The sequence below is a fragment of the Buteo buteo genome, chromosome 28, assembly GCF_964188355.1.
Source record: "Buteo buteo chromosome 28, bButBut1.hap1.1, whole genome shotgun sequence".
NCBI classification, from domain to species: Eukaryota; Metazoa; Chordata; class Aves; order Accipitriformes; family Accipitridae; genus Buteo; species Buteo buteo.
In genome coordinates this window covers 10887722-10900984 of record NC_134198.1, presented here as the reverse complement: position 1 = coordinate 10900984, position 13263 = coordinate 10887722, and the positions used below count along the sequence as shown (strand labels likewise).

The window sequence follows — 13263 nt, the reverse complement described above, 5'->3', positions numbered from 1 at the left end:
AAGCCATGGATTTTCTGAAGTGGCAAAATTTCTACCAACATTAATAAGACCAGAATTTCCTTCAAGAGAAACCAAAATCAGAAAAATGGGGAGAAACAAACCTTCACAACAACAGGAAATGAAAGTGAATTCCTGAGTCATCTAATGTTAGGCCTGTAAACAAAACGTGACAGCCTCTGTAATCTATATTACATGTGGTTACATTGATGTGCTGTAGTGAAATAGTATGCACAGGATCTTAATGGAGCATGAGTATAGATATTTTCTTTCAAAAGAAAACAATTTCTGGGGAATTTTATTGGGAAAATTTTGAACTCCTCCAGCACCATCAAAATTATAAAACTGATTAAAAAGCATTAAAGTGTGGGACCTTAAGAAAATAAACAAATGCCCCAGTGCACAAATTCAATTTTGTAACAATGAAAACTTGCACGTTAGCAGCATAAATGAAGTTTCCCCATTTCAGGCATGTTTTGTGGGTCATCCTATGTATGTCTACTGCAGGTAGAAGTTCCCACGTTGCACCAATAACACTAACTGTTTACTTAAAATATTTCTTTCTGCCTCCCAGTCCCCAAAGAGTGAAATAATTTAGACAGACAGGGTGAGATTCTTCCCACCTAACTTTATACATTTAACATGTGGATAATCTACAACAGACCAAGCCATCTAAACTCCTTGTAGGTGGTGAGAGGAAAGTTACCCAGAGGTGCAGCAGTGACTAACACAGGACTGAGGGACTGACAAAGAAATCCATTGCTGAGTACTTTTTTCTCTTGACCACAAGTAATGTCTAAGCTAGGTGTAAACATCCATGTTATAGGTACCAAAACTGGTGAGAAGCATTCTATCCATATTGATATATAGATAAAGGAATTTTTAAAAACAAATGTGGGTTAAGTCAGACTTGGTTTTTGAGAGTCATTGCCATAAATTTCCAGGGGGGCAGGGTAAATGTGTATTTAGGAGCTATGATGGAAGAAGAAATACTCATCAATCTTCTCTGTGCTTGAAAATGAAAATTCCCTTGCAGAAGCCACCACCGCCCCTAACTGCCCCAACCAGATATGGACTGATAATAAAGTAGACAAATGTTGAAGTGACTCCAGGAGAACAAATTACAGATTGAGAAACCTTCTTTTTCCTCTTTGACAGCCAGTAAGTATTTTCACTCTGGGTAATTTCCAAAAGGGTGAAAGGCAAGAGGTAAATAAAAAGTATAGTGGTAACCTCCCCTCTGAGCACCACAGATCATTATGATAGTCAAGGATTCACAGCTGTATGAGTGTGTGCAGTAGATGTGCAAGCTGAGGTGAAGAAGGAGGGTTGAAAGTGGCGTAATGAAGAAAATCTATTATCTTGTCTATGAAGAGCAGCCAGTTTATGTTCCTCTCTGTGACAACTGGAGTCGATCTGACTCACTCGGGAACGACATTTCCCTGCATTGGAACTAATGCTCACAAACTCCATTTTCCACCGAAGTACGACAGTCCAATAATGGTTTGGTTTGGAAACAAAGTGACAACATTTAACTGTTTTCAAGACACACTATGCCTGCCTGTTTGCCTGTTTGCCCAGGGAGTAGAGCAAGGGCCAGGGATCCTTGGCTGCCAGACCTCTGGCTGATTTACAGACTGAGCAGCTGCAGCACGGGCAGGCTGCCCAGCACACAAATATGTGAAGGTTATCAACAAAATTGGAGATTACCAACTCCTTATACTTGCTTAATGTTTGTGTATTCAGTGGAAATGCAACTAAGGTCCTCCTAACAAGCATGATGGTTGACAAAAAGCACTGCTGCCAATTGTCAGAAGGCAGAAAGCACAAACATCCTGGTAATTAGAGGCTGATAGGCTGAGATGGCTAAAACTCTAATATTCTGAATTAGCAGTGGATTGAATGGAATTTGACTAATTATAATTAGAATGTAAGCACTTGACTGAGAGGACACATGTCCTCAGCTAAAGCAGAGAGAGTTGAAAAGTAGGGTTTCAAAATTATAAAGGCAAGAAGGAAAATGGCTTTGATAAAACTGCAAGGGATATTTGCACTGAATTGAGACAGGGTTAAGAAGCAAAAGTTTCCACAGGAAAACATAAGTATCTTATATTCAACTCAAAATGCATTAAAATGCAGCTTTTTATGCTGTGTCTGAGCATTTGAATGTCATCCAGAATGGTGGCCAGCAGGTACTTTGGAAAAGCTAGCAGGTTTTTTGCTGCTATAAGAGTAAATAGAAAATTTTTCATCTTTAACATCCCATCAGCAAGTCACATGATGTAATTATAAAACAATTCCTTACTCTATTGTACGAGTACCTGTTGTTCTACTGTGCTAGAATTAGTTATTATTTTGGAAATCGAGAGTATGAAACACAAATTAATGGTTGCACCTTCCAAGTTCTTTGGAACACATCAGTCTAAAGGGGACTTGATCTAAGATGAGCATCCAAATTGTCATAATGGGTCAGATCAAATGTCCACTTAGCCCATCATCCTGTCTCTGACAGCTGCCAAGAATAGAGGCTTAAGTAAAAGAAGAGATACACAGTTAGGACAATGTGAATATATGTGTATGAATATAGTGTTCTTCCTTCTGGTGGATCCTTTCTGTTTCCAGCAGTAAGTAGCAATGGCCTGAGCCACAAATTGCATCTAAACCATTAATACCCAAGATAAGACACATTCTCTATGAATTTAATTATTGTTTCAACTTATGTATATGAACAATCTCCTAATCACACAATTTAAATTACATGCTGGATGAAAGCAGCACTTTCTTTTGATCAATTTAGAACTGCTGCCTGATATTTTAATTCGGATGTTCCCTAATTCCTCTGTTGTGAGAAACTTTATAGAAATCTTTCTGCTTTGCCTTCTTGCCATTCATAAATTTTAAGAAAACTATTGTGTCTCTTTTGCAAGATGAAGAACCACAATCCATTCTGCCTTTGCCCACTCAAAATCTGTTCCTTGTCTCTGATAATACTTGTTGACCTTCCCAGTAGTTTTTCTTTGTATGGCTCTGTTGATGGCAGGTTCCAGAAGTTCTCAAAGACTTTTCTGTGTCCAGCTCAAAATTCAGGCTAAACTAATGATATCTTTTATGAAATGTACTAATGACTTCAAGTGAAATCATATGTTAATTTTTATGTGAAAATCTTTTGGCGATATATAGGTGCTTGCAGTATTCAAGATAAAGATGCACTACAGGCATGTATGATGTTACGTATTTCTTCTTAAATTCTACCTAAATACATAGCATTTATTATGCCACTTCCAGTCACCGAGTTACATTTTTACAAATTTATTCATGATGACTCTTTTCTGAGTGGCAAAAGTTAATTTAGAGCACATCACTGTATAATTGTCGTTAGGTGTTTGGGAACAGTTCTGTTTATATCATTTTGCACCTATCATTACTTAATTGAATCTTTAGTTTTATTGTCCATTCATTCAGTGTTTGGGAATTCTTCTGCAGCTCTTCACAGTCAGTTGTAGATTTAGCTACCTTGAGTAGTTTAAAATGTAAACATTCCCCTATTACTCTTTTCCCTTCTCATTTTCTCTGCTCATTTATTACTGTATTAAATAGCACTTTCCTGGGAGAAATCCCTGTGGCACAGAGAAGAAAATCTATTCAAACAAGCCCTGTTGTGCACTTGTTGAAATCAAACAACAAGCTGTGGATATAAGGTTTCTTATTCATTTTGATATAGGTATTTGTGCACATTTTCCTTAAAAAAAATATTAAGAAAGCAAAACATTTTAGGGTTTTTTCTGTTCTAAGATCTCCCTTCTGTTAATACTGTGTACAACTTAAATAGCTGTTTTCAAACACTGCTGTCATATGCTTTCTACAAAAATACACATTCAGTATTACAAACTGAATTTCCTGGAGATTAACGCCACATCAACTGCATGAAAAAAGCAAGAGTAGTAGCTATTTAAACTTCCCTAATATTCATAACCTAACATAATATTTAATAGCCATTTATACTTCTGAAAATCAAATCATTTCTCCAATTGTAGTAAGGATGAACAATTTTATCTCACTGTATTTCCTATGTTCTCATATCTAAATGTTGCATGATTATGACAGGGATTATCATAAACTGTGACTCAGTCAGACATCACATCTCTGAAAAGATCAGTGGGGTTAATAATATTGCTACTTATTTTTTCTTGTAAGTTTTATTTTCTCTTTCTGCTCCTGTTTGCCCTTGACAAAGATTTCCCTTGCACAAAGGTGCCTCTGCCCTTACCAAAGAAGGGAATCGATCTGGATGTTCAATGACTCTTGCTATCAAGATCTCTTTCACTTCAGCTTGACAGTAAATACCTAAAGGAACTGGAGTGTTCACGATTTTTCCACAGTCATTTGTTTAGTGACAACTGTCATCTCCCCGTCTATCAGTGTGACTTCTTTGCCACCTGACAGAACAGAGAAATGATTTTCCATACAGCTTTAGATTTCCATATCCCAGGGCTAGTATGGTGAAATGTTAGGATTAACTGGATCCAAATACAATGCTTTTGTTTCAAAACAATCCTTTTCAGCCATATAAATGTGATAATAAAAGCCATATTCAGCTTTACAAACACACTCTCTCCTTCCTGCCTTTCCACCCAGAAAAAGCAGTTGTAGCAGTTACTTTAACGTAACTCTGACCACATAAAGAAGAGAAATTACCTTGACCATTGAGATGATATAATCTCTTGCTGTTACTCTAGCTGTTTAAATACTGTTTGAAAGTGTAAGCAGCAGCAACAACAAAAGAGACACAGTTTATTACTTTTTTTTTTTTTCTTTTTTAACAGCTTGCAAATCCAAAAATGTACTGCAGAGTCTGGCTAAGTATGTATCACCTCCAATCATTTCCTGGATGATTGATTTCCTAATTCCTTTAGATTTCAACATTGAACATCATTCATCTTAACCAAATATTTAACTGCTTACAAAATACAAAGAGACAACTATAATTATTCCATTTAGTCTAACTTTAAGTTCTTACCTGAAATAAGACATGAAGTCTAAACTTGCATTTTGGAAAGTGAGATTATGCTTTCTTAATGTTAAAATGTAGAGAATATTGGGAAGAGTCAGAAGGGAGAAAAATGATTTTGGTAGTTTTAGAAACCACTATTTTAAGATACAATCTAGAATTTTTATTTGGACATTTTCTTCATTCAGAGTACTGAAAAACTTCCTACAACACAAATTTAGAGACTGTGCAAGAAAGGACAGTCACATTGTAAATTTAGGAGGGGCTGTGTTCATAGGATGGTATAATATTACAACAGGTAATACTAACATTCTTGGATACACAGCTTGTGCCCTAATTCAAAGCAAAATATTTTCAACATATATGTTAGTAAAAGGACAAGATTTTATAACAGAATTTCTTTGTTTGTGTAAGACTCTCTTAAACTGTTCACTAATGGGACATAAGCCTAGGCTTTGAGCTAAGTATCCCTTTCAAATACCTCACTGAATCATAGCCTGGTTGTTTCCAGGAGCCCAAACGCATTTGCTTTATATTGACCACTTATTCAGTTAATAAAAGTGATTTTTTCCTCTTGTATAGACCGCCTGGCTCCTGAGTGCTCCCTAAGCTTTATAATATACACCTCTTTATGGGGGTGATACCTGAAAATGCTGCTGCCCATCCAAGTAAGATTCTAGCTTTTTTAATCACACACTGAGCCTGGAGCAGCTGAAGATCATGAGACACCAAATGTCAGAGAAAGGTAAGAATTGTCTTTAACGGGTGAGAAGAAAGACAGGAGGCTAGCCATATGGTTTACTTCAGCATTAAAGACACCAATTTACTCTAACTCACCTGGGAATAATATGACACGAGTCACACAGTACAGCTTACTATTCCTTCCTTAATTTCTTCCAGTTTGTAGAAGACTGCCGCCTCTGCTCCAAGCAGAGATTAACTAAGGGGCCTAAGGTAAGTCTGCAGACAGCCGTCCTCTTCCTCCTCCCATTCATTCCATCCAGTGAGGTGCATACTTTGTGTGTCAAAAGCTATAATAAATATATGTCTGCACAGCCCTTCCCTAAGAAGAGAGGCATGCCCCATTTTGTTCCTCATCTTCGATTCCAGCTAAGAACATCACAGCCTTCACCAGGTTCTTCTTAATCCTTGCAGGTTCTTCTTAATCCCTGCAGGATTGCATTCATCATAACATTATTCACCTTTTCCCTCCCTTTAGGAGGACGACTCCCCTATCTCTACTTCCATCTGTGGATGCCCAGAAAAAGTGTATGTGTGAAACAAAGACATCACCTTGTAAACTGCAACTGGAAACAACCTACCTCGCAGATGTTCCAGCCCCACTCTCGGAAAGGTGGAAAGATCCACCCTCCCCCTTTGATGACAAAATAAAAACCTTGTCCTGTCCTTCAAAGGTCAACCAGCGTGATGGATTTAGCAGGGTCTAAAACCCAGCCCCATGCAAAAGGGAGGCTGGAGCTGCTCATCTGCGAGCGACGATCTGGTTATTTTAGGGTTGTATAACCTCATCCAGTTGTCTAGGTGCCAGTTGCTTAGTTAAGCCACACTGGCCAATACAGTTGCTCGTGTGGTCTTCAGCTTTCCTCACCTGATAACTTCCCGTTTTCATTCCTCACACAGAGCAAAATTAAAAATGATGTGTTTTGTTGTTTTTTTGTCTGTTTCTGGTGGGCCTCCTGTTTTGAGTTCATCAGATCATCAGGTTGAATCAAGAGCCTAGGCAGACTTCTCAGTGCATCGTGGATTTTGTCTCCTCCCATGCAGCCTGACACTGCAGTCCCTGTGGAGGGCTACATAACATGACATAGAACATTTTGTTGAAATTGGCACACCTGCTGGGCATTAGCTGTACAGAGCAAATTCAGTAGTATTACATGGGTATAAGGCAGGACAGACTTTGGCCTAAGAATTTCACGACGGTTTTACATACGAAACGTTGCATTATGTTTTTCGGCTTCCAAAACCCAGTTTGAAATCTGACGTGTTAATGTGATACAGAGGTTGGGAGAACAATAGGGGCTAGTTGGCTGCACCCTTATCTGGCCAGCCAATTCCATTTCCCCTCTTGTGGATATTACTGGTTTTATAAGGTGATGTATCACGATGAGAGCGTCAGCTGCATCATTCTACAGCTGTGCTAAATCCTTCTTCACACAATGATGTCCATTATGGTGTCCTGATACTCGTAGGCTGAGTTATGAGCTGGACATGGAGTGCTGTGGAGTGCTGAAGTGGTCTGGCAGCCAGCCAGGGACATGCTACAGTAGTGTGTGCTTGGTGGAGTATAGCAAATGATAGCCCGCTGCTGGAAATTGCAGTTCCCTCGTGCTGTGCAGAGTTATGATAGGGTGTGATGTGTTGGCAAGTGGTGGCTATGATTTTATGGTAAAATTGAACTGCGGTATGAAGCAGGATGAAATTGCTTAACAGCTTTAGTTTGTCAGAATTTGACTTAAGCTATTTTTTCTAGTAATGAACTAGGTCAGAGTGCTGTGGTTCAGTACTCCAGGAATGTGGTCATTTACTTCTTCAGCTACAAGCCTAGAGGTGCCTAGGTATTTTTAGTTTACTTTCGCTTGTGTTTTGTTTGAAGAAATAGCATGAATTTGGAGCAGATGTTCTCGTGGGACTGTCTCGTGTATGGTACTTTAGTTCAGGAGAAAGAATATTAGGGTTCACACAATTTCTATCTGTAGGTGTCTTCTGTGGGCTTTCAGCATTTAATACTGACTCCTCACTGGGTTATTGCTGTATGTACGGCCACATCCTAATGAAGCAGTTAGGCTTCACTGACTGTTTCATAGAAATGCATTTACTCTCACTGGAATGCAGTTGGCAATTCCTTTGACAAATTTCTTTATGGGGAAAAAAATTCTCACATGAATCCTGAGAGCTGTGAAGGAACAAGACCTTCAGACGTGACAGTCCAGATTCTCTCTCCCTATTCCTTATTTTAGTATTTTGCAATTAAAAAAAATCCTGTCTACATGGAAGAAATCTTTTCCTGAATTTAGGTGAACTTTAAGAAGATGATGTTTGGTTTTTTTCTGGTTTTGGTTGGAGTTGAGTTTTCTTGTTTGTTTTATTAAAAATGATTTGGAGAAAACTACTGTAATAGTCAATTATTTTACATTTTAAAGAAGAATCCTTTTAACTGTGGAACCTGCTTGTACCTTATAATGCAGAAGGGAACAGGAAATTAAAATTGAGACAGCAAGTCTTCCAAGTAGGAGAGATTATTTAGTTCTTTAATAATCAAAGCCAACACTGTGTCATTCAATATGTGCATTGTGGAGTCGAAGTGTCTAATATTCACAATAACAAGTGGTCACTGAGTTCTCCACCATTTTTCTCTTCAGTCTAGCCCACAATAAGCATATTTAACTAGTCTTGCCTGAAGGTGGCGAAAGCATGGGCCATGATACTAAGGTCCATATCTGAAAAGACATGAAAAGAACATGGTCTTCTATGAGAAGAAGTTTAGGCTTTATCTTTTCTATTTGGGAAAGTTTCCATCAGATTTTCTTAAAACATCTGAAAATGAAGGAAACTGCAATTATTTTTTTTATTGTCCAAATGTCTGGTGAATGTTCTAGATTCAGAAGACTGCCAAAATACCCACATGCCACCATTATCTTCTCACAGTTCATTTCCTTTAGACATGAAAAGGCAATCTGCTTTCATCAGGGTCCTGATTGATGTCAGTAGAATATTTAATATAAGAGAAAGATGTATAACTGGGCCTCATCAAGATGCTACTCATATTTCAGCCGATGTCTCCTCACCAAATCCTAGCAATCTAATATATCCTTAGATTTAAAAGAGGTGGCAGCAGCTTGAATCTTAAGCATCCTGTGAGAACATTTAGTGTGAAGAAATTGCCCAACACTGATTTCACTCAGTCTGAGGAGAAAGAATGAAGGGAACAGTAAGATCACCTTGCCCACTCTCACATGCATGCCTACACCAATTTTAGGACCCAGACTATCAAAAGTACCTAGTGGTTCCATAACAGCATGAACATTAATGTTTAGTTGACACCAAGAAATCATCTATCAATGAGTAAAAGTATTGTAAATGTACTTTAGCTGGAAGCCAATAATCATGTTTAGAGAGTTCAGGTACATTTCTGTCTGTCCTACCCTTTTCTGTCCTAACATTTTCTATAACCTTGAACAGATATCAAAGGTAAGTGGTTAGAAGTCAGCATGAAAGGTGCCATAAGAAAATAAAAAAATGCTGTTTTTTATAGCAGTTATCTTCCAGACCTCATCACAGAAGACCTTGACCTCGCAAAATAAAAAGTATCTATGGTATCTAAAACTTCTGTGTACATCACTTGTTTAAACTGTTATTTTTATCAATAGCTGTTATTTATATTTCTGGGTAGTAGACTGTATTCAAGAGGATGAAATTTAAACCTACTTTTTAACCTTATTCCCATTAAGGATCATGTTTGTTGTTAAAAATTTGGATTTTTGTTTATCTTCTAGTCGATCAAGATATGTATTTTTAATTTTCTTCCATTTATATGTGTGTTGATTTCTATTTTTATGACTTTACTGAATATTGTGATGTGCTAACATGTTCTCCTCTGTGTTTTAATCCCATTTAATAATATTTTATTATCAAATATTACAGGAACCACCTTCTATGTTGTGATTTCTGTGCATTTTTGTGTTGTAGTTACCTGCTCTGAATTTAGTTGCTAAACTTTAGACTTTAATATTTATATATGTATACACTTTAATTTTAGTAATTTCTTTTAATTCTATAGCTTCCAAGACAGTTAAGAACCCAAACCAACATGATTCCTGCAGCTGAAAGTACTACAATGGTATCATTAAAAGGCTCATTGAAAATATTGGGCCTCTATTCTGACCATGACACTATGGTCCAAACAGGAATGAAATTGGACTTCTATTTCTCCTTTTGGCAATTACACCACAGTGCAGCTTTTGCTTCTTTAAAGTTCTCTTGTTAGGACAAAAAAGAATTTTGCAGAAGACCTTGAATTTTCCATGGTTTTGGGGAATTCATCCTACTACTATAGCATGGAATATAAGTACAACACCATTCCAACTACAATTTCTGGCTTTGAATGACTGGTAAACAAAAGTTTTAGTTCCAGAATTGATGCCTATCCCCTTCAAATGCTTATTTTATTAACTAAAACTCAAACAGCATGACAAAATGACAGGACAAAGATTTGCTATCAGTCATGTTTAAAAGAAATTAAAATTTCAGTATAAGATATCTAATAAGAGGAACATTAATTTTTTTGTAAAAGATGGTTCCTCATACTAGAGAAAAAAAAAACAAATATGGAGTTGATACATACCATGGAGCAGATTCACAAAGAATATACATCATAAAAAGCATATTTATGAAAATGGTAGTATGTAGAATTCAGCTAATGATTTATTACAGCAGTGTTACGTAATGGTTAAAAAATACTTTTCTTAATGTATCCCAGCTAGCCTTGCAATACTCTTCCCATCTTTCAAACAGTCATAATCCCAGAGGCTTTTGCAGGGCAACTATTATTCTTACATAATGTATAAATAATTATATACATCTATATAAAAAATATACTCATATAAAAATAGATTAGCTAAATTACTGGGTTATTAAGCAGAAACTGTAAGACATGAGCAGTTATTAAGCATGAATGTATATTTATGGTTATCAGAATAGACAATAGTATCAGGTTTACAGTAAAAAGACGTGAAAAGTAACACAAGACAATTTTTAAAATATACATTACTATTATTTCCTGGTAGCAGGGTTGAGGGTTTTTTTCCATTTCTTTTTAAATGAAAACATGCAATTTTAAATCAAATTCTCCAAAGCTTCTGTCTTATGATAACTGCACTCAATGGGGTCTTCTGAGTTTACTGTATTGGAAGAAGTATCACATTATATAGTGTTGCTTGACTAAAAGAGTAAACTAAAAGCTCTAATAACTTTTGTTGTTGGCAGAGAACCAGCAAAATATAATATGTGTGGCTTATGGATTAGCTGGTATTTAATGTAAAAATACACAGGCATCATAACCCCTTCTTCATTTTAATTGGCTTTTTTTGAAATTGTGTGCACAATTCCTGTTAAAATACATAGCACAGAATGACACTGAAAGTGACCACAAAAATAATGCAGTAGTTTATGGTTTAATTCATGCATCGCATCATATCACCTCATTCATAGATCAGTCACCCAATTTTGATCAAAGTGTTGGCTTGCTAATGGCTAAGATTTTTCTGGATAGGAACCCGTTACAGCAGCACTGTCTTTTTGAGTTTATACGTTTTGACTATGCAAAGCTAGGAACAATAAAGTCATTTGTCTAAATGCTTAATGAATTTTAAAAACATTTGTGATATTAGTTCACTAAACTAAAGGTTTCCAGTATTTATATCTATTTTATTTTTCTGCATAAAGGTTGAGGAGTTTATCTAGAAAAAACTCTTTATTTTAACTTTTTGTTTCTCCTGGAACCAAAGGAGAATGATAGCCTCAACATCAGGTTTAGTGCAAAGGGAAAGAAACAGAGCTTGAGACTAGTAGATTATCATACCATATATTCAGAGAAAGGAAATTGCCTTAGGAAGGCTGTGAAACATAATAAATCAGTTCCAAGAATAAAACAGAACCATTTATTGTTATGCCACAAGGCCTCTTAAGGATATACTGATGTATTTCTACTATCTACATACAAAAAATACAAACTGAAATGATGACTATAATAGCAGAGAAACACTTTTTTGTTGAATATTCAAATAGATGGTTTTAACCAGGAAGCTGCCAATATCTACTTCCAGTCATCCTGTGGAAACCTAACTGTGACAGATGGCATCCAGCCTGCCTGACATGAATGTTACCTGCTGTATATTCACTGATGATTTAAATCACTGATACCTATCTGTGTGTGCTTCTACATACATATCTTAGCCTATCTTTCCTTATCTTGAGTTATGCTGCATATAAAAAGGCTACTCTTCTGGCATGATAATGATGGAATAGTACAAATCTTTCATACTAGGACGTTTTATTTCTTGCTTTTTTTCTTTTAATTTCTAGGCAGGATCTGTGACCCATTCTCTTTGGACATCTCAGTTCTTCTGGATGAACATGTCTTATCGTTCTGGACCCTCTCAGAAGAAGCCCTGGCACAGCTACGGCATTCAGTCCACTTCCTTTCGACTATTCCATTTTTCCACTTTCTCATTTTCTCTATGGAATTCAAATTCCTTTTCTTTCATTTCTGGATAGAGTATTTTTGTTTGCTTCTCGCTTGATATTCTGCTACGCCAGCTAAATCTTTCCCTTCTTCTCCATCTACACATTCTCCTACTCATTAACATGTTGTCGGTGTTCAGCATTCCTCCCTCACCTCACACACGTGGAGGTGCTATCTCTTATTCACCTCCTTTGGTGGCAACAGTCATGAAAGTGTTCGAGCAGGATGGATGCCAGCATTTTAACTACTGTGTTGTCTAAACCTGAGCAGATGGTCTTCTCATCTCCTAGGCAGAAGAGTCTTGAATGTGTGATAGATAAATTCTTTGGGGCGAATTTCTGGGAAAATGGAGGGCTCTGAAATACATGGTGCACTGAGGTCAATGTTTTGAGGGCAAGCTGAGAGGTACTTTGACTTTTCTTCCTCCCTCTATTTAGAGTTTCATCCTAAAATTTAGCCATGACAAAGGTGAGGCTTTGGCCATTTTAATTTCACGTAAGCCTGGCTATTGTACAGCTAGGGATGGATAGCACTTCATCCTCTCTCCTTAAAAACATAGAAGCTTTCCTCACTAAATAGTGTCAGTCTCCCAGTGTCACTGGTGTGTAACGTCTCTCCTAGGGGTCCTCTCAGAGCTGTCTGTATTCAAGGACTGCTTTCCATATAACATGGTTGTGTAATCTTGGCTCAAACTTCCAAGAAAAATGCTAAATTGTGAGAAAGAGCTGTGAAAAACTACTAAGCTAGAAAAGAAGGGTAAAATGACAGGCAGAGGTAAGATTGTTGAGACAGGGATAGTTGGCATCTCAGTGACTCCAGGAGAAAAACATGGACGTGAGAAGGTATAAAGATGGCACATTGGCATGACGGAGGATTAGCGATGGAGGCTGACCCTTTCACATCTGCCATCAAGCTGTCTGGCCAGCACAGACTTGCTGCATGCTTCACTGGGGGTTGTAAGCATATTAATACTTATTCTCCTTCCTTGTTTGTCCAG

General features: G+C 37.1%; 1 protein-coding gene across 1 annotated transcript in view; it reads right to left on the bottom strand.

Moving 5' to 3' along the window:
• KCND2 (potassium voltage-gated channel subfamily D member 2) overlaps window positions 1-13263 on the bottom strand; it is a 274510-nt gene that overhangs the window by 163281 nt on the left and 97966 nt on the right. The window lies entirely within an intron of this gene.